Source organism: Melospiza georgiana, chromosome 12 (assembly GCF_028018845.1).
Source record: "Melospiza georgiana isolate bMelGeo1 chromosome 12, bMelGeo1.pri, whole genome shotgun sequence".
In the NCBI taxonomy this organism is placed as follows: Eukaryota; Metazoa; Chordata; class Aves; order Passeriformes; family Passerellidae; genus Melospiza; species Melospiza georgiana.
The window spans coordinates 10,267,569-10,289,095 of record NC_080441.1 but is presented as its reverse complement, the minus strand read 5'-3'; the positions used below and the strand labels follow the sequence as shown (position 1 = coordinate 10,289,095).

The 21,527-nt window shown below is 37.9% G+C and overlaps 1 protein-coding gene across 5 annotated transcripts in view; it reads left to right on the top strand.

Moving 5' to 3' along the window:
- The window catches only part of TENM1 (teneurin transmembrane protein 1), a 769,900-nt gene that overhangs the window by 409,388 nt on the left and 338,985 nt on the right, over positions 1 to 21,527 (top strand). Inside the window, exon 1 of one of the 5 annotated variants that reach the window (XM_058032975.1) lies at positions 9,694 to 9,758. The exons of the other annotated variants lie outside the window; for them this stretch is intronic. The gene's annotated coding sequence lies outside the window, so the exon portion shown is untranslated. Of the gene's footprint in view, positions 1 to 9,693; positions 9,759 to 21,527 lie in introns of those variants that run through there. 5 annotated transcript variants of the gene reach the window in all.

The following is a 21,527-nucleotide window of genomic DNA, read 5'->3' as shown; positions in this document are numbered from 1 at the left end:
TCTTTTTCTTAAGAAAAAAGGAGAAGATGGAGTCACTAGTTTTTCATAAATTAGGGAGGTGTGCTATTAAAAATGAAGATTTTCTGTCATCCCTCTCCAGTTCTTCCCATACAGAAATTATCTGCTAGAGATTAATAACTTAATTTAAAACAAAATTCCTAGAGATGAAACCTTTTGGAACAAAGCAGTTATAGAAAATAATATTAGGCTATTGCAAATCTCACACATTGCAGGCCATTCACACACCCTGGGCAGGAAAGACTTCCCTGGGGACAAAGATTTGCCCTACTACCAAAAAGCAGGAAGTGGAGCTCTTGCCAGCTTTGAAAGAAAAATATTTTTAAAAATAGGTACAGAACTGCTGGAGTCTATGAGCAGAATACCTTCCTGTAATAAGCTTCTTGGACATAGTCAATAATTTTCTTGTTTCCTCTACTTGCTTGGGTTTATTTCCCCCTAGATACCACTTCACATTCCTAGCAGAAAAAAAATTGGTGTAATTGAGAAAAGAGGATATTTTTCTTCTTTTCCTCTTTCTTCAACTATCCAATAGATTTTTCTTTCTGTCGAAGAAAACAGTTCATGAAGATGGACAAAATTATCTTCAGCTGTGTTAGTACCTGCATGAATCCCTGCAAGCTCCAAGGATGTCACTCATGCTTCAGTGATAAAAAAATGCATAATTTGGTTTTGGAGGGACACATTAAACATCAAATTAGGATCACAAAGGAAAAGAGCACAGTATATGTGGCTGAAAGGGTTATTTAGGTGGACTGTGTGCTATGAACAGGGAGTATTGGCAGAAGCAGCATGTTTTGCAGCAGAGCTCAGGATTTGCTTAGCCTGGAGGTGAAGGGCTGATTCCATTTCTTTTCTTTTTTTTGCCAAAGAATATCCAAGTTCTCAGCAGCAACCTCATAGGAGTGTCTGAATACAGACTATTCCTTGAGAACACACAGTGATTCACATCAAGTTGTGTTCATTCTCCACTGTTCCCACTGTTCCATGTTGTACACAATATTTAAATATTTAATAAAGCAGAAACTGGGACCGTATCCAGTAGCTACTAAGTAAAGTAAATCCCAGAGTGACCATTTTTATTTTCCTATTGTAAATTTACATTTATTTCAATTAGTTTTCCTTTTGTTAAACAGCATCAGAAATATTTTCTTTAATCTGGAAGTTTTTTTAAAATTATTTTAGTGGGAGGAAAAATCATTTGATCAGTTCAAAATTCCCCTATTTTTATAACAAGGTAACACTTTCTTACCTATGAGTTAGAGCCTATTTTTTCCATTATCTAATCTGCCAGTTTAATGTTTAATCCTTGTTTTCAGAATTGCTGATTTCAGGTTATTGTGATAAATAATTAGTAGTCCAGCTGAGAATAGGAAGATATATAATATGTTCCTTACGAGCTTTGGCATCTGAGTCACCTTTCCTATGACAAAAAGCCAAGAGAATTGGACTTGTTCAGCCTGGAGAGGAGAAGGCTCCAGTAAGACCTTAGAGCACCTTCCAATACCTAAAGGGGCTACAAAGGGACTTTTTACAAGGGTATAATGTTATCTTTTCTTTATACAGATTTCTTTACTTTTACATATTACTACTTCAATTAAAAATGCTTAATGATTTCTCAGTTTGTTTAATCATTAGATCTAAGATTTCTGTGCTCTTCACAAATCTTTGAAGTCAGTATACATACATTCATATACAGTTGCAAATATTACCATAAGCATTTCAATATTCTAAATATTCTTCAGTCATCTTTATTTATTTCATTTCTTTAATGACTAGTTATAAGTTTGCCTAATACACTAAAGAGTAGAACATATATAGCATGTCTTAGAAAAGCATTGGGAAGAACAGACACTCTTCACTAAATAAAACAATTTGCCAGTTCCTGTAAATTGCTTGTGTTCAATACTTTGCCTCATACTTTGATTTCATTTTCTCAAGATATACTGTGTCCTGAATGCATTTTGGGATTCTACATTGAAAAATAATCTAGTGCTCCTAAACAATATTTAAAATGACATTTTTATTATGTTGGCATGAAGCACGTTGCTGAATTGCTTTTAATATGATAATGTTTTGCAGTTTACTATGCCATAAGTGCAGTTTGGCAGTTGAGTTTACATTAATATTTCATCCAGAAAAGGCCATGAATTTGTAATTATAAATAGACCTGTTCAACAGAAAGAGATGGATGATTTTACAGCTACTAATTTTCCAAGGAAGTGATATGTAGTTGAAGACTGAAAGCAAAGACTTCCAGCTGCAGAGGGCCATCTGCAGATCACTCTAGGCACTATTACAGAGGATAGCTACCTTTCCTGTGGATTAGTTGGAGTTGTTTATGATGCTCAAGCTTTTGTGTCTTGGCTCCTTCTGCTGTGTATTTGCAAAAGTACTCACTGATCAAGGAGGTAAAGCCAGGCTGTCTTTCCTCCTTCACCTTATTTTGCTCACCAGCTCACCCAGCAGCTCACTCTGGTTTAACTATTTAATGCCAATCTCCATGCAGACATTACATCACATATGACATGTTCAGTATAGTGAATAACTATTGTGTAAATTCTCAGAAATGCCAGTAGTGCGCTAAGAAAGCAACACTAAAACATTCAATCTTACTTTTGTGCATTTTTGGATATTCTTAATATGACTTGACTGCATCCAGTTTTATTCAGTGGTCAGCGTTGCTCCCCTACAGCTGAAAAATATATTCAAATTCTTGTCAGACTCTATTGTAATATCCTCTTTTGTTTTAATGTTTTGAGTTTCATTTCACTCTGCTAGTGTGTTGAAAACATCTTCAGTGCCGGATCCTCCAAACAGGCACTGCAGTGACTTTACTGCTGAGAATTCAGCCCACTGTAGTCAGTGCTGCACATCAGCAAGATGAGCCCTGATGCCTTTGGCACATTCCAAAGGCTTTCCCTGAAGGACCTGGTAAAAGAAGTTTGTGAGATACAGTGACAGAGAGAAGCAGCACAAACGTGCTACTGTGATTATTGATTGGGGGAAATGATTTATCCAGGTCAATTCCATCTGACAGCTGTGATATTAATTGCTAGGGATACAGACAATGAGGGATAGGGAAGCTCTACTGCAATGTTCTATCTTAGCATGCTGTATTTACTGTAAACTACTCTACTGTGTTTTCCAGGTCTCTTAAAGCCTAAAATGTTGCCCTTGGTTGTGCCTGTGCAATTCCCTAGAAGTAAATAGAGCTGTCTTGCAGAGAAGTTTCTCTGTGTCCATATATGCCCACAGAGAAATGAACAGCTGTGGAATGAACATGTTTAGGTGTTTTTGGTACACCTTTGGAAATATTAAAAAAATAAATTAGAAAAAAATGTATAATATGGAGAAAGAAACTAGGAAAGCCTTTGGAAAGAAAATGGGGGGAACACACCATTTGTATGTAATAGCTATATAAATAAGGAATGGAGAGTTAAGAATTGAATTCCTTCTTGAAAGAACTAAACAGAGTAGAGGTTAGAGGCTAATTTTCCCTCCATCAAAGTTAATGGCAAGGCGTCCATTAACTGTAATAGGACCTAGATTAGCCTCAAAAGTACTTAACTATAGCAGGATAAAAGAATGCAGTGATGATGATGATGGAATAAAATGGAGTGCAAATGGATATGAACGTGTTGGTATGGAACAACATATTTAGGAATACACAGTATTTTCAATTATCAGTCCTGGGCTTTAAATGGAAGAGAGGAGAAGGGAAGAAAAGACAGGAGAAGAATGAGGAGGAGAAGGGAAGAAAAGACAGGAGAAGAATGAGGAGGTTGAGGTTGATGCTGAAGGGGATGATACATGAGATTTATATTAAAGGTTGATACAGTGAGATTCAACAGTCTCAGATTGATGTATAGTAGAAAACATCTTTGCAAATACCTCTATGGTACACTTGCATTAAAGGCCAAGAGAAGAGTGAGAGACTCACCCCAAAAGTAAAAATATGAAATTAATTTTAAAAATACAAATAATAATTTTAAAGGAATGAAAAAAAAAACACACACACACAAAAAATCACCCACCAAACCAAGGGCTCAAGAAAATAAAAATTTTCAGCTTAGACTTACTTTCAAAATACCCTGAGGTCTTTAGCAAACAACATAACCTCTCCTTATCTTCGATCCCTAACATTTACCCATTTTATACATTAAATATTAATGTTTTCCAATGGTTTGAAAAGCTTCTAGTAAAGTTTGAAAGCTTCTAGAGTGCTAGAAGAATACTTGTTTATTGTTTGATCATATTCCCAAACCTTGAAGAAAGTTGGACTCTTCGATATTTTCCCTGCAGACAAAGCAAGCATGGTGTAATATGAAGTGGAAACAAACAGCATTGTTCTGTTCAAATAACTGTTCCCTTTTAGCTGTGTTTTTAAATTGCATGAGTTAATACTGAGACAAAACAAAACCACTGAGAATTATTTTATTTTCTATCCCAAATAAAGAATATTGTGTCTTTAGGGTTAATTTTTTCCCATCCCAGGAGATGTTCCAATATCTATATCTATTCAGTTACCTAGTATCTATTTATATACTTGTTAATTTTTCTTGAATACTTTTTCCCTACATCTCTTTTCCATTTCAATCACACTTATGGCAAATATTTGATTTCAAAGGCAAGCAGACATTGCATCCTGTCCCTTTATCTTGCCTTCTTAATTAATTTCTCAATGTATTTATAGGCATATTTTCTTTATCCTTAATGGCTGTACACTTGATATAATCTTCTTAGAGCGTCTGTGCTTTCATAAATATGCCTTTCCATAAATGAAAGGTTTTTTCTTAAAGGTTTTGGTCTAAATTTTCTCAAAAATGTATTGTGAAAGCAGCCTGTCACAAATGCTGAGGAAAGGTTTCTTGTTTGCTGTGTCTGCATTTTCTCCAAGAAATATTTGCATTAATAAAACCGGCAAAATGATGTCTTAATTTTGACAGACTGGCTGCATGAAAAGAACAAAAACCAGTTATCTTAAGAAGAGCAATAACCAAAACAAACATGCAGGTCAGGAGTTCTCAAATGACTCATTTTTATTCCATGAAAGAGTAGAAAACTGTCAAGCCAAATTCAAATAGATTTTGAAATGGAAGGGCTGACTCCACTTTGATTTGCATTTTACAAAGCAGAGGCTTCAAATTAGGCAAGAGGAAGGAGTTCTTTGTGTCAGAAATACATGTTTTGGGGTTTCTGTGAAAATCCAGCCATACTTGGTGAGATGGTAAGTCCTTGAAAAGCTTCTGCACAAGCTTTGAAGAGATTTGCTAAATGTGAAAAGAAACATGTGGCTCAGAAGCTTTTCTTAGTGTTGCCACAGGCAGCTTCTTCTGGCCTACACAGTCAGCCCCTGTGGCCATTGGCTGTTCCTTGGCTCTGAGCTGCTCCAAGTGTGGAACGGGTCCTGCTTTTGTGACAGCTGCTCAGAAAGTCAGAGAAAGGCAGCTCCCAGGTGTGTTGGGTGATGTTGGTTTGGTGATTCCCATCACAGAAAGGCAGCTCCCAGGTGTGTTGGGTGATGTTGGTTTGGGGATTGCCATCACAGAAAGGCAGCTCCCAGGTGTGTTGGGTGATGTTGGTTTGGGGATTCCCATCTCAGAGAAAGGCAGCTCCCAGGTGTGTTGGGTGATGTTGGTTTGGGGATTCCCATCTCAGAGAAAGGCAGCTCCCAGGTGTGTTGGGTGGTGCTGGTTTGGTGATTCCCATCTCAGAGAAAGGCAGCTCCCAGGTGTGTTGGGTGATGTTGGTTTGGTGATTCCCATCATAGAAAGGCAGCTCCCAGGTGTGTTGGGTGATGTTGGTTTGGTGATTCCCATCTCAGAGAAAGGCAGCTCCTCTGTGTGTTGGGTGATGTTGGTTTGGTGACTCCCATCTCAGAGAAAGGCAGCTCCCAGGTGTGTTGGGTGGTGTTGGTTTGGTGATTCCCATCACAGAAAGGCAGCTCCTCTGTGTGTTGGGTGATGTTGGTTTGGTGATTCTCATCTCAGAGAAAGGCAGCTCCTCTGTGTGTTGGGTGATGTTGGTTTGGTGATTCCCATCACAGAAAGGCAGCTCCCAGGTGTGTTGGGTGGTGTTGGTTTGGTGATTCCCGTCTCAGGGCCAGCAGTCTGTGGTGCCAGGAGAGCAGAGCACCAAGGGAACAGTTGCACAGTGTGTCAAGGAGAGGAGATGCTTCTCCAGCTCCTTCATAGGTTAACTCAGTGGGCTGTGGACAAGAGGTGCTGAAGTCCTTTTAGCCAGGAAAATTAAATAATGTAATCTCAAAGCTATCCCAGCTCTTTTTAATGATTTTTCCTGTGGCAAAGTCAGAGTGAGCAAAAGTGATGCACTCTTTAAATTATAACAGTGCCCATAACTGAAGAAAATATCAAAGTTCATAAGAAGAGTAGTGAACCAACTCCTCCTTCAAAACACAATGTGCTTTTCCTGGAAGAACTTTGCAAAACATTTTATGTTGTTTTTTTCCTAATGCCTTTTCATTATTCTGCTGTCCAGAAGGTGAAACTGTGGTCAGTGCATTAGGCTGGGACTTGGCAGGACTGAGTTCAGGTCACTACAATGCTGGTGGATTTCTGTGGGAGCCTGGACCCTAATTAGTGCTAGTTTGGCTTCCTGTCCATGCAATAGTGTTCATTCTTTGTTACTTGGTGGACTAATACGAGAATAAATACCTTAGATGTATTTATATTCTCACAAAAAAAGTTATCAGACAAGTCTTTGGGTAAAAAACAGATTGAATGAACTCTTTCATAACAATGTGAAAGAAAGTATGCAATAAAACTGACATAATTTTTACAATCAATTTGTTTAAGTGTAAATTCTAGACCTACTATGAAAAGAACACAGAATGTATTATGGCAAGGAGCAATACAGTGATTATACCACTGAGCTGAGGTTGCTACTCTGACTTTTCCAGAAGCATCTGCTGACATGCAAGGAAAGAGCAAAGTTGCTGGTGAATAATCGCTGAGGTTGGTACAAACATTCTGTGTTTTAGTGGAGTAGATAACACTGCCCCAGCTGCAACAGCACAGGAAAGGTTTGCACAGTGTGGGTTTATGGTTTGCTCAGCTCTGCTATTACACCTGTCAAGCCAAGACAGCAGCATTGTCAAGCATCATTTCACATTGTGAAATGTCAGAGCCCGGGGCCAGGGAGGCATAACTCAGTGGAAGGACCTCACATGTAAGTTCACAGACCTAATTATGAGATCTTATAAAAATATGCCATGTACTTTGAGTTAGTGGGAGTTCATAGTTCACATTCCAGAATCTGATTTTAAGCCTCTAACTTGCGATGCTCTCATGTCATTTTTCAAGTAATCCAAAACATCATAGAAACCACCATTTCTTTTCTTTCTTTTTTTTTTTCCTTAAACCAATAACCTATTGTGAGCTTTTCTCACCTTGTATGAAAGGGCAGGGCAATATGTTATTTCTGTGTCCTATAGAAAACAAACCTTCCTGTTATCTGTGCTCATCACGGCTGCTGCTCGAGAGGCTGAGCAGTGCACGTGTCACTGACTTCTCTGAACTGCAATGGGCCCAGTCACATGTAACAGATTCCCTCAGCTACTTGGCTTTCACTCAAATCTAGTAGTTAAACCTGAAATATTTTTCAGTGTGCTGCTTGCCCTCATGTGTACAAAGAACTGACTGCCAGCATCTGAAATACTGCATTTATTCTGCTGCCAATCTAAATTCATGTTGGCAACAGCTGATGGAAATTTCCTTATGTGTAGAGTTTAATTAAATAAACTTTGGTTTTGATTTCTAGAATGCTTATGAAGTTTAATGCTTATAAACTGTTAAAATCAGAGGAAAAACTTTCCAAAGATTGCTAATATTGCTACTAAAAATAAGCTTAACACTAATTTCTTTACAGGCTCCTAGTATAAACTAGGCTTTCTCCTGATGTTTAAAGCAGGCTAGAGTACGCTCTTTATTATTTTTTAATGCTATTATAATTATGTATCCTGAGAAAATAGGCATCTTTGCAGGCAGCATCAAAGCCTAGAAATCAGTGTTAATTACACACCAAGCCCCAACCCCTGCCAAAGTCCAATAATAAATCTGAGGGACCAGTTCTCTCTGTTATCTTATATATTACTTTTCATTTCTTCTCTTTTCTTGCCTTTCCCTGCTATTGGACACTTTTGTGATTTAGCTGTATGGAGTGCTGGGCCACCTTGCCTAGGCTATGTTGTTGCCAATAAAGGATGGAACAGATGCTCCTTGAGGTCCCTTTGAACCTGGGATTCTGGTACTGTGATCCTGAGGGATTTCTGCTGAGGTCAGGTGTGTTGGGACTGGCTGAGGCAGAGGTCAGAGCCCTCACAGTGCTGTGCAGGGGCAGCTGGATGGGTGCAGGTGCCACAGCAGTGTTTTGGTGCTGCTGAGCAGCCCTGCCCTGGGACATTCCTTCCCCCAGCAAAGGGGATGCAGCGGGCAAGGTCCCGGGAGGGGACACGGCCAGGCCAGCTGTCCCAAATTAGCCAAAGGACAATTCCACACCGTGTGATGGCAGCTCAGATACCCAAGCTAAGGGAGACAGGAGGAAGGGGGGTGTCAATGAGTTTCATTTCAGTGAGTTTCCAGCGTTGGCCTTGCATAGGAACCATTACCCATGCTGATTCCTACTGCCTGGGAAGTGTCCAGACATCGCTGCTGATGGGAAGTACAGACTGAGCTTCTTCCTCTTCAGCTCTTGCACACAGATCTCCACTTGTTTCTTTCTTTTTGCTGTAGTAAAGCTGCCTTATGTCATCCTGCTGGTCATTCTCTATCTTAGTCTCTCCCCTGTCCCAGTGGAAAGGGAGTGACAGAGTGACTGCGTGGGCACTTGGCCAATCTTGGGTTGGATTAGGTGGGGGTACATTTTACCTTCTAGCCAAAACACTCCTCTTGGAGCTGTTGGCTGTCAGTGGGCATAGTCTGGGTCAGTTCTGCCTTCTCATATTCTCCTCATCAGCCAAGAAAAAGCCTGAGCTAACATTAATGGCCACAGGCAGTTTATATCCACTGCAGAGATGTTACTCTGTGCGCGCAGAGTTCTGTGCTCATAGTTCATGCATGTACAGACAAATCTAAAACTGTAAACTGCCACTCAACCACACTGATGTTCAACTCAAAAAATGTGTTTAGAAGTCTGTAATGTGTCACACATTACATCACTTAGATAGTGATTTTTATACAAGATGATGTGTGTATGCTAATTCTATTGATGTGTGATGGATTTATTAAACTAAAATAGTTGCATTCACTAGGATTTTTTTCAGTGAAATTATTTTGCTGTCTTGTCAAATAGAGTAAATTTTGTTTGAAATGAGAGATCCTGCCTCTTAGTATTCCACGTCTACCCAAACTATCTAAGTCCATTACAGCTTATGCATCCAACAAACTCATAGGAAAAAAATATTACAGCATGATAGAAGTCAATCCCAAACTCACCAATATTATTTTGTGTTAGGGGAAGCGTTCTGTGGCAGAGCTTCAAGACTTCCTGGAGAGTTCAGCTGTGCTGAATTACTGCACATCATCATTAAGTGAGGAGAAGTGCCTGAGCAAAGTCAGCTGAGGTTCCTTTACATTTATCTGTATTCATTGTAGGAGAAGCAGCTCCATGTTCTGCATACCAGATCTCTGTTGCTGGCTCCATGTAGAAGCAGAAGGAGGAGAATCTGGTCCTGATTCCCTGTGACCAAAATGAATTTTAGTTTGGGAAGCCTCACAAAGGTATGGTTTCTGCATTCAGAAATAGGTACTTATAGTGTGTCTGGTAGTTTCCTTTATTAATTGCTAGACTTCCACTTTACACTATGAAATTCTAAGTTTAATTTTTCACGTTATACTTAAAGAGCTGTATTGTGAAAGTTGGGCCAGGGTAGAGGTAGGAAAGGCAATAACATCTTTAAGAGGTGTATGATTAGTTTTTATGGCATTCTGTAGCTGAATTTTAATGTCTCATGGGGACCCTAGAGATACTGAGCTACTTGTGGATATGGAAAACTGTCAAAATTAGCACATGTGAAAATCAGGAGATGGGGCAATGTTGTGTATTCAAATTCAAGGACTACATTTATTAATGAAATGCTGGAGAAAAAGGTTTCATCTGTTTTTTTCCTTCTCAGGCTTCACCTTTTGATAGTGTAAAATCACTTTTTATTTTTCTGGTAGCTGTTGTAGAACAGTAAGTGTGAAAATTATATATAAATTAATGAGAATTCTCCTCCTGATTGAAAGTATCACTGGCTTTTACTTTAGCTCTTTCTACTGTTGTGATTACTGATGTCCATTGCTCAAGGACCTTTCTTGGAAGAGTTTTATGTGTTTTGTGTTTATGTAAATTACAGAAGAGCCAGGAGAGCTGCAGGCAGGATTTGCTGAGCAGATGCTATGAGTGTTTTCTGAGAGACATTTTTGATTAGACACTCTTTATTATTTTGTAATAAATTTTCCTTCTAACATGAAACAATATTACAGGTTTAGTAATGTGTGATCAGTATGTTCTTTATTGCAGTAAAAATAGGGAGAAAAAGTAATATTAATTGCTTTATACTATTCCAATCCAGAAATGGCCAAGTTAGTACCTTAGTGGTATGATAGGCCAGTGTACTTGTGGTTTTTAACAGCCACATTTTTAACACCCATTTTCATTTTTTCTTGCCCAGTCTTAGGCTAAATAGGAAATTCTTCAGAGGGAGAGGACCATAATGAGCTACACTTCCACACAATAGGGCCTGATATCAGATTTTCTTACTATAAATGTAAATGGCAAATAATTAAAAGTGCTGCGATTTTAATTTTTATGTGGGTGTTATATTCTATAGGGAATTTAATTATGTTTTTTATTATGTGGATTCACTTCTGAAGATTCCTTAAAAAACATAATGTATTCAGTGGTGCTTAGAACAGATCTTTGCCCCCTCTCTAAAATAGAGTTGGCTCTCATAATTATGATTTTCCTTTATAATTTCACTATTTTAGGGCCTTACATCTGGGCTTGGCTTTTCAATAACTTTTTCCTAAAAATTTGTAGTAAATAAGTTGCTCATTTAACAATGGGAATAAAGATTTTAACATGTATTTTTCTTTCTCCAATGTATGTTTTAAATACCAACAATTTTCTAATGAGAGGTTCTCACTACCACATTGATTGTATGGGTAGAGTTACTAATTAGTTTGAAAAAATTCATAATAAGGGAGAGAAAAAAGCATATTTAACTACCTTTGCCTTGGTGTCTGTCTTGATGAAATCTCTCTGAGTGCAGGAGCAGTAACAGAGACTTATTGCTTTGATTTTAGTTTTCTGAGAGTTCAGCTTGAGGATATTGGGGCAGAAGTGGAGAAAATTAATGAGAATGGAGGGGACAGAGAGAGAGAATAATCCCAAATTCAGCTATGAAGGCCATTTTTTCCATGTCTTTCATGGTAGATTTCAAGCTTCATGGTTTTAAGAGGAGACTCAATGAGGCTTGTGGGTCCCTTCCAGCTGAGGATGTTTGATGGGGACGATGAAACAATCTGAAATAACTTTTGTTGAACAGTGTAAAATGTGTAACACGTAAGATTTGAAATTCAGGTGTTACCTGGTGCCAAGTATAACACCGATATATGATTATATCCAAAGCATCTTGTGTTAAATTAAAAATCCAAGTAAAAAATTTTAGAAGTAGGGCTTGATATTAAATATTGGGAGAGTTTAGTTATTTATGGTGAATTACTCAGGTTATTCTGTAATCTAGGCAACACACGTTTAAAAAAAAGTAATATGCATTAAGATCTTCTGAAGAAATAATGAAGAATGAGAATCACTGAAGGCATTAATCTTATTTTGAGAGGTAGGTACAATCTGGTCATCCTTGTTCAAGAAAAATGAACTTAAATGAGAACAGATGGAAAGAGGTGCAATTATGATGATTGAGCGAACAGTGAATCTATCATATGAGAAGAAATTAAAGTGTGTTATGTAATAGGACCTACTTATTTAGCCTGGTAAAATGAAGACAGAAGCACATGATTCATCTTTGTAAATAAAACCAAGGGTTAAACACAGGGAAGGAATTGCCAGCATTTGATAAAGTGCTTAAAACCTGGCATGAATGAATGCAAACTGGAGGTGTCAGAGTCCTTCAGCAGCATTTTAAGATGCTGGAAGAGTACTCTGATACTGAAGAACACCTGCTACAGGTGTTCTCAGTTCTCCTCCTTATTTCCAGGCAGGAGGCACAGCCAGGGTTCTTCTAGCCTGGTGCAGCATCTGCAAGGAACATGTCATGTTATAGAGACTGACCCAAATTTTAATAATTATACTTGTCTTAATAATGGTAGTCTTTACCCTGCTTTCTTATGTCATAGGGGGAAAGTTGCAGGGAGGGCTCTGAGGGTATTTTAAGATTTTTTAAAACCTTGTTAATATAGAAAATATTATATCAAATATTTGAAGAAGTGCTAGTAAGCAAGTGTTAGGGCAAGCAAAAATTACTTGAAGTACAAGAAGGTGCTATGCATATCTTAATATGTGACTGTGAAAATAAATTGTTGATGCCATTATTATTTTAATGCATATTTAATAAAAAAGTATTCAGGAGACTGAAAGCTGTGAATTTAGTCACTGTTTTTAAAATGACAGCATACATGAAAGGTTGAAAATTAGAGTCCTGTTAAGCAAAATATTTTCAGTCTGTTGGTAGAGAATTCTAATTCATGGTTGCCAAAAGGACATACATAGAAAATTATAACTTAAAGGACATGAGTAAGCGAGGATTTCTGAAAGGTGAGTCATGTTAAACAAACAAGATTACCATCTTATAAGTGACTGGCAGAAGAGAAAATGGCAGATTTAATATTTCTCTATGTCAAAAGAAAGCTCTTTCTTTTTACCAAGATTTTATGCAACAGATTGTTGTACAGGCTATCTGAATAGGGATTGGATGCTCAAGGTTTTTAATACTGATAAGTAACCAGAGTAGCAGGGAATGGGGAGTGCATATTGGTGGATTGTTGAAGACTAGAATTCTTTTCTTTCTTTGTTGCAACCATTTCTCTTCAATAATTTAATTATTGATTCAGTTTAAAACATGTAAGGTAATAAATATTTCAGGTGGTACTAAAGTAAAAAGATGCTTTAAATGGCAGATGGTTGCAATTGCTTTACAGGATCATTTCTGATAAATTAAATGGACAGACAAGGGGGTGAAAAATTAAATGCAATAGATTTAAGTGTTAAGTGATGCTCCTGGGTTGGTGTATTACACAAGCTAAGTGTAGTTGAACTTGATATTGAATGAGGTAATAATCAGGAAAAAATGTTCAATGCATGCTATTGACAGATGCAGCGTTAACTGCTTACTTCATTGTGTGGCAGCAATACAGGCTAATGCATCCAAATGCACTTCTAATACAAAATTGATTTTTTTTATAAACCAGTTCAAAAAGAATAACCATTAGGCTGAATTTCCCTATTTTGCTCATTAACTTGTAAACACAGAATCATCAAGGAATAAAAGGAGTACATTCAGTGAAGTTGATAAATCTGGAAATATATGGTCTAGAGAGGTGGAAATAAAGTGATATGCAGAGAGAGTGAGAGCCCCTGCTAATAGCATTGAACTTAGAGGAAAAACTGTAAATCCTGCTTTGACAATAGTCTTCGAGGCAGGACTGGAGGGTTTTTTCCTACTTATTCTTCAATCATATTATGTTATTTGACATTTCAAAACTTGACACCGAATCTTTGGCACCTTCCAGGAGTCCTCAGAAGTGAATCCCAAGGAAGAGATATTGCTGCTGCTCCTAATCCCTGTAATATAGATGTGGTTAATTTAACGCATGAGTTACCTCGCTGAGCTTGCTGCAACGCCCCGTACATCTGAAGTTAATAGCATGCATGTGCGTTTGCAGGATTCGGCTTCACTGATCAGCTTTATATTTAGATGTAACTAATAACCCCTTCTGTGAGTTGGGTGGAATTTTCCCCGTCTCCTGTGAAGTTTGATGTGCCTTAGGAAGGGAGGAGTTACTGCTCTGTGACCACGGTTTCTTGTGTTGATAAAGTGTAGGCTGTTCCAAAGTGGGTGTCTTTCTCATCCATGTATTCCATTTGCCAGCCTTTGTATCCCATGAGATGGGTGGCTTTGACAAATTTTGACACTTGAAAAACAGCATGGCTTTGCTGAGATGCTGGTCCAGCCTCCCATGCAGGTGGGGAGGTGTGGAAATTAAACCTGGTCAAAGCTGACCTGTGATTTATTGCTGGGAATGGCAAAGAACTTTTGAACTCAAAGGAGGTTGTTTTGACTTTATATCTATCCAAAAGCCTGGGTGTGACCCTTTGAAAAAGTTTGTAAACCCAACATGCAAAGCACCCCAGTCAAACTGTGCTGAAAATTACTAAGAAACTACAAATACAAATTACGTTTGCTGCAGCTGCAGGCACCATTATGCCAATTAATGTATGTATTTTCTTTCAAACGTTGTCTGCATACCTGTATCCCTTGTATGTTATGTATTATTTCAGTTCTATTCAGCAGGAATGTATGATGAGATAAGATCTTGAGGGTAGGATTGTCATAATAATGAGTGTTTGCATATGTAGCTGAAGATAAAAGAGGATGTGGCTGCACTCTATCTGAAAACCAGATCCCTAAGAATTTCTTTATCCACATGAGATACAAAGGTGTTTTCAGCTGAGCTGTTGCCACTAACAATGGGAATTCTTTGTAGGTCTTTTCTGTCTTATTTAAGCTTTATTTAAGACCGTCCAAAACCAAGAAATTCTTGTGTCTTACTATTGTGTCTGTAATCTGTTCTTCACTGTTTTCTCAGGGATTACTGATCATTGCAGAGTATCAGAAAAACAATGTTGAGAACAAAAGCTGCTGCCATATCTCAATGTGTAGCTTAAACACACTGTTATTATTATATTTTTTTGCAGTTGGTGCTGCATTCATTATTGAATCTATTCTCCTATTTAGATTAGATAACTTCTATAGCACTTTAACAATGAATTATTAGATTTTTTTAAAGACAGTTATTATATTCAGCAGCAAGGGTAAATATTGTCAGCATGTAAACTTGCCATTTAGCCTTGATTTTTCAACCACATATTACTGTCCACTGGCAGAAAAACAAGAAAAACATATCATGGCATGGCTTTATTGTACCACTGCTCAGCAATTTTTGTATATTGTTTCCTTTTATAATTTGAGACATGATAATGATTTTTGCAATAAATTTTTTCATAAGTATTCTTACTGATGGATGATGCATTTATTTAAGCATCAGTGGACAAATAGAGTTATCCACGGATGACTAACAACCTTGAATAAATACCATTTCACTCAGCAGCTATCCATGGTACCTTAGCAATGCAATTACATGCCAGGACCTATTATCCCAATTAATGGACTGTTTTATATTCACTGTGCATTATACTTGAAACTCTTCAGAGGTCTGGCCTTCACCAAGCCAGAGGCAAAAAAGAAATGTATAACAAATCACCAGGAAAAGGCTTACATTTACTTTCCAATATATATAGCGTGTAATTATACTTAAAGCATAACAAGGATGGTCTCAGAAATGCCCTTTGATTTAGGTTGCAGTAAAACTATATATTAAACTCACAATTATTAAATACAGCTATCTTGTTTTCCAAAATTGTTATTAGCAGCAGAAGTAGATATTTTGCTATCCTCTCTCTGCATTGCCTTTTTCACAATTATTTTGCCACAGGCTAAGTTTGAGGGTCATTTACAAGATTCATGTTTCTTCTCTCTTTCTAAGCATGTGAAATAAGAGCATCAGTTCCTGGGGATGCTGCATTTGCTGGATGGGTGAGCAAGTAAAATAGTCTCCTAAAAAGTACTCAGTGCACTGCTCTGTTGCTGCTTTGTAAAATGCCAGCCCTGGGCTGCCTTTCACAGGGCTGGAATTTGACCACTGGAGTTTCCCTCTACTCCCTCTGGTGGTTTCCAAAGCTGCATTTCTAAAGCTATAAAATAAAACACAGTTGTATTTCTTCTCCTCATTGTAAGGAGCATTGATTGCTTCTCATTGTATATTATAGCAAAGGGGCAGTCTATTACATAAATTTATTGCATTTTCTTCATGATAATTACTGGAAGTTATTGAACAAGGCAGGGAGTTATCACCAGTAAGTTCCTGCTCTAGCTGAGGAAGCAAATCCACAAATATTTAGTGGATCTAAAGCTGTAAACAACACATCCTGTTTACAGTGTAGGAGGAATTTACAACTTACAGTGCATCTGAGGATTTTTTAGGAATTATGCTTGAACTACTGCAAATTCAGACTTGAAATATGAACTGCAGTAAAAAATTGTCTTATGTTGTCTCGTGCAGATACCTTTTGTTGAGGCATTAGACAGCAGTTAAAACAACCACTAGATTCACCATTTCCCTTACTCAAGAATGGCATTACTATTTCATGAGCAGCTGGTTAGGGAGTCTCATGAAATCTGCATTCATACATTAATGCAGGATTGCTCTTTTACATTCGGAAGAGGAATCTATCAATGGGAAAAATCAATAACATAAACGTCCCAGTAGGGCTGTGGATTCCTGTAAAACACAGTCATTGACTCATCTTTCTGTAAGTCCTTCTCACAAATAATTTTTCCCAGGTCAGTAGTTGCCAAGGGAGCACTAGGAAAGAGGATAGCTGTCACAGCCAGAATGTGTTCTTCCCAAATTTCCTGGGTGGGCCTCGTTGCCTCCATCCCCTGCCCCTGGCAGAGCTGGATGTGTCCTTGTCACACCACATCACATCAGCCACGGGGAATGCAGAGAGAGGGCCCAGGGCTGCTGCCGCTGCCCTTGCATGCCTGGCTCCTGAGAGCCCCAAGGAAAAGAGGGTGAGCAGGTGTCTGCTGCCCTCTGGATACAGCTGGAACCCACAGTGGCAGCTCAGCATGGGGTTCAAAGAGAAATGCCAAACATTGCAAGCGTGTGAGTTCCTATTTTTCTAATAGGTCCATCTTTCCCTGGAAGAAAAGGGGGCCTCGTGTGTGAGATGGTTTCAGGTCCTGCTGCTCTCCTCTCCTTTCTGTCACAGGTCCTGACATATCAGTGCTTGGGATAGCCAAGATATTTAGATTTATTTCCAAGCTCAAACAGCCTTCAGATTCATGCTTGGATCCATTATGTTCCAATCACGAGTGGAATAATTTCTCTAATATGGTCATCATCTAATTCTTTCATAAACATAAAGCAATGGTTTATAAACATATGCAGGAAAAGTGGTTTTACTGGCTTCAGGTACCAGAATTCCTAGATTTTTACTTAGAATGCCTCTAAGACAGCAGTGGGGCTTTGTTAACATGCAGGTCCACTGTGGGAAGTACTAATGCATTTAAAGAGCAGCCCAACTGTCCCACCAAAGGAATGCTACAGGTGTAATCCAAATGCACATTTATTAAAAGATAGAAGATAAAAGCCAAAAATAGTTAATATAAAAGCCAAAAAAAGTTTAAAGCCAGTAACTTTAGCCCTTTATCCTATGAAAAAACTAGTAGAGAAGAAATAAAAAGCTAGCACGTATATTAACTCAAATTAAATGTTGATGACTTTGATAAATGCTGTAGTCTCAATAAATATAAGTGATCTTCACATTACTCTTCATTTATTGACACCCTCATACTATTTTGAAGAAGATTCATCTTCCACCAAAGACTTTTATTGCTATAATATTTCATAACTGACTAGCCAATTTCTTCCATTATCTTAATACTCACAGTTAAAATAAAGAACTAACATTATCCCTGATGACTATCTATGTCATATACAAAGAGAGTGAGGAGATAAAACATAATTTCAGAAAGAAAATTCCTGGCCATTATTCACTATTTCTTACTTCAATTTCCAATATTACACTGAAATAGGCTTGGAAATATTCTTTGACCTAGTTTTCTGGTTTTCTTATCAGTCTTTCTGCTTTTTGAAGGATGAAGCTGTAGATGGCCTTTTTAGGGTGTTTAAAGTAGTTTCAAAATTTTTACTCCATAGGTAGAATAATTTAATCACTTTCATTTCTACCATTTCATTGAGAGCAGAACATTTTACAAAACTTAAAAAAAAAATTTTTTTCCTAGTTCATTGTGGAGCTGAAAAAAAGACTTGGGAAGTAATGTGTGGCAACAGTGACAGAATGGGACTGGAGACTTGGTCTCTCTTTTAGCCACCAGCCAAAGGATGGAAAAGGTGAATTATATGATAGGCCTTTTGATTCTGCTTTGTGTTTAAATAGTGCCCTTCTGCAGGCAGAAATGGGAGGAGTGAAGCCCTCAAGGACAGGCTCCAGCCTTGCTGTGGGGACAAGTGCCCTTGATGTGTGCTCTGATTGTGGCTGAAAATCTGCAGGATCATAAATGTCATCACTTCTTCCTGTCTTGCAGCAATTCATTGCTTTCCAAGTGTCTCAGTTACGACTGTCCAGGCAGCAAATATATTTTGGTTGTCTGTAAGTATTAATTACAGAGCACTACACATGATAAGAATATTTAGTGTGTCTAATGTTGGTAATTTTCCAGTAGAAAAAAAATCAGTAATAATGGCAGAAATATAAAATCTGGGGGAAGGAATGGACCTTTAAATAAATTCTGTTTTACTTTCTCCCTTCCACAGTATTATCAGTGTCATTAACAGAAGGAATGGCAGTCTCCTGCCCAGAATTTACTGGAGACTTACAGAGCAATGAACCTCCTTCTACAATCTTGTGACGCTGATAAACACATAGATAAAGAATGCATCTGATAACTATCACATATGATTACATTACAGAATTAATGTATTAAATAATTTAGTGTGTATTTCTCTGCTATACCTCAATGACAGGAAGGTTGTGTTTGGTTGGATTTGCTTGAAATTGTGTAAAAATATTCATAGTATGTGGGTGAACACAGCTTTTCTATAACAAAATGAACTTTGGAGCCATTTCATTATCACAATAGGACATTTCCAAGAGTGTGGTATTGTAAGATAGTCCTTTTATGGATCATTTTAAGGCCAGTAGGGCATGTGTTATCTCACTTTAACACACACCTTGTGGGGTGCTGTTTTTTTATTTATGTAAATGATGTTTCCAGTCCAACAGCATTTTTGTGTACAGAACAAAGTAAAGAAGGTGAATAATGTGACCATGGGAATCTTTTAATGTAAAAATAAATGTTTCTTAATTAGAGATAATGGTAGAAGCTTGGAAGGAATGCTCACCTTACGAGCAAATCTCAGCAGCTCTGCTGTGCTTGTACAGAGAAAGGGCTGTAACACCCTGCTCTTACCTAGCTCATTGACTTCTCCTGGTGACTTCCTCTAACTGCCTTTTCCAAACCTTTTAATTTTATTTTTTTTTTTGCATCTATGTTCATTAAGTTTTGGGTGTTGGATTTAGGGATTCTTAAGAATATTAAATTGAAGAAGCTGTCCCCTCATGAGGTGACTGCAACTGTACAGCTTGCCTGTATGGATTTATTTAAAGCAAAGGAAAAAAAGGCAGCAAGTGTCGAGGGATAGAATGTAAGAGAATAGTGCAGAAGGCAGTCTCACACCTGAGGAGCTGCAGCTGCACTAATCACCAAAGATTAGCAACAGGCCTGCCCTTAACAGGCCACAGCTTTGTCCAATAAGAAGATGAGTGCTATAAAAGAGTGGGTTAGCTGGGTGAGGAGAGAGTTGGAGTTTGCTGGCTGTGCTGTGGAGAAGATGGATTCAGTGCTGTGAGGAGATACCCATGAGAAATCACCAAAAAGGTATGGGACCTTTGCAATAAGATGGCATCAAGCAAGAGCTGTGCAGCTGGGAAATTGGCCTTGCCTCAGAGCTCCCACAAAGACAGGGGCAGCATGAGGAAGAACTGAATTTTAGTCCTGGGTTGCTCTGAGAGCTGGGGTACAGCTTTTTCTTCGCTTGCCCAGATGTAATTCTGCTCTAGAACTGCCCAGAGAACTTTTTGTTTCTCCATTCACCTTCTACTCAACAGCAGAACACCTGCTGCTGCAAATACCATATTCAGGAATGGCGTGTGATTTTCCCTCTTTCAGCTGCACCATTCTTGTTTAACCATGAGGGAATTGCAGCTTACCCATGACTCTGTTGCAGAGCTCCTTCATCATCCCAGCCCCTGGTTCTGACTCTATCGCTCCTCAACATCCTGTGTCCTTTTTTTCTGGATCTTCCTCATCAGATTTAAAACTTTATCTTCCTTTCTATCCCCTCTGTTAATCAGCTACAAGGATGTCAGCTTTTTTCTGCCCAGCCCCATGCTTGCCTCCATGCTGGCTTTGTCTGCAAACCTCTGCCCAGCCAAGATGTTTTTCTGCTTCAGCCCCAAACTGTCTCTTCTGTGCTGTTCCAAAAAAACTTGTCAGTGCTTTGCTCCTGCTATTCTAAACCCATCACCTACTTTTCTGGTCTCATTTTTCCTATGACTGTTTGGTATATTTTATCTCATATTTAGAGCAGAGATTCTTCCCCTGAGTGGAAATAAAAATATCATAGTTTTGATGTGTTTCCTGTTGGGAATTACTAAATTCTTGTGAGGTTTATGAAGCCTAATCACAATCTGTGGAACTTGTAAATCATGTAAAAAACCAGGTATGTTCCATAGGATTTAATATACACTTGTGATTACCATTATAAATGACATCTGTCTTTGCAATACTCAAAGTTTCGTTTCTCTACTTTAGTCTTTCCTTATTATATTCTGTCAGAGGTTCAAAGGAGAAAAATGTGAACTATTGTAAAAGGAAATTCAGGCTGTGAGTGGAGTCCTCCCTTGTTAGTGCTTCTTTTAACTACTCTGATTTGTTCTAAGTATAAATGACTTTGAAAATATTCCTTCCACTTGGCCATTCTGTAGCAGTGAATTGCATGTCAGCCTTCAAATTATAAGGAAAATAATGAAAAGGAAGATAAAATGATCACAGAAGCAACAAAAGACACCAATGCTTTATAAATACATATTTTTTTAGATACAGCTACAGTCCTAGTCAAAATCTCTTACTATCAAAGTTTTCACTTGAAATAGAAAAATTAACAAAAATAGAAGTGACTGCACATAAAAAATGTATAGTGTAAGATATATTCATCACTGGATAAAGCAGCTGAACCCAGTATTAATAAAGATTGCTATTCATTTTTTGAATTTGTATGATTGACCACTTAAAGAAATTACTAGTGCTATAGAAAGTCTTGTGACTAAAAGGGAAAAGTCATTTAGTTCAGGGAGGTCTTGTCGGCCTCATAAAATAACTGTTGATTATAATTATACAGTAATCTCTGAAATATTCTCTTGAGAAGTAGAGAGAAAATGAACAGGGGAAAAAATTACCTCCAACTGATACACATTACTGATATCAAGAATACACTTTTGCAGCCTATTGCATGCTGTGAGAAGCTTTCCAAAGCTTGTTTCTTTTGCTAACCTCTCATTTCATCTGTCTAGTTACTTATACTATGTAAGGCAGAAAATTTACATTTTCAAAGACACAT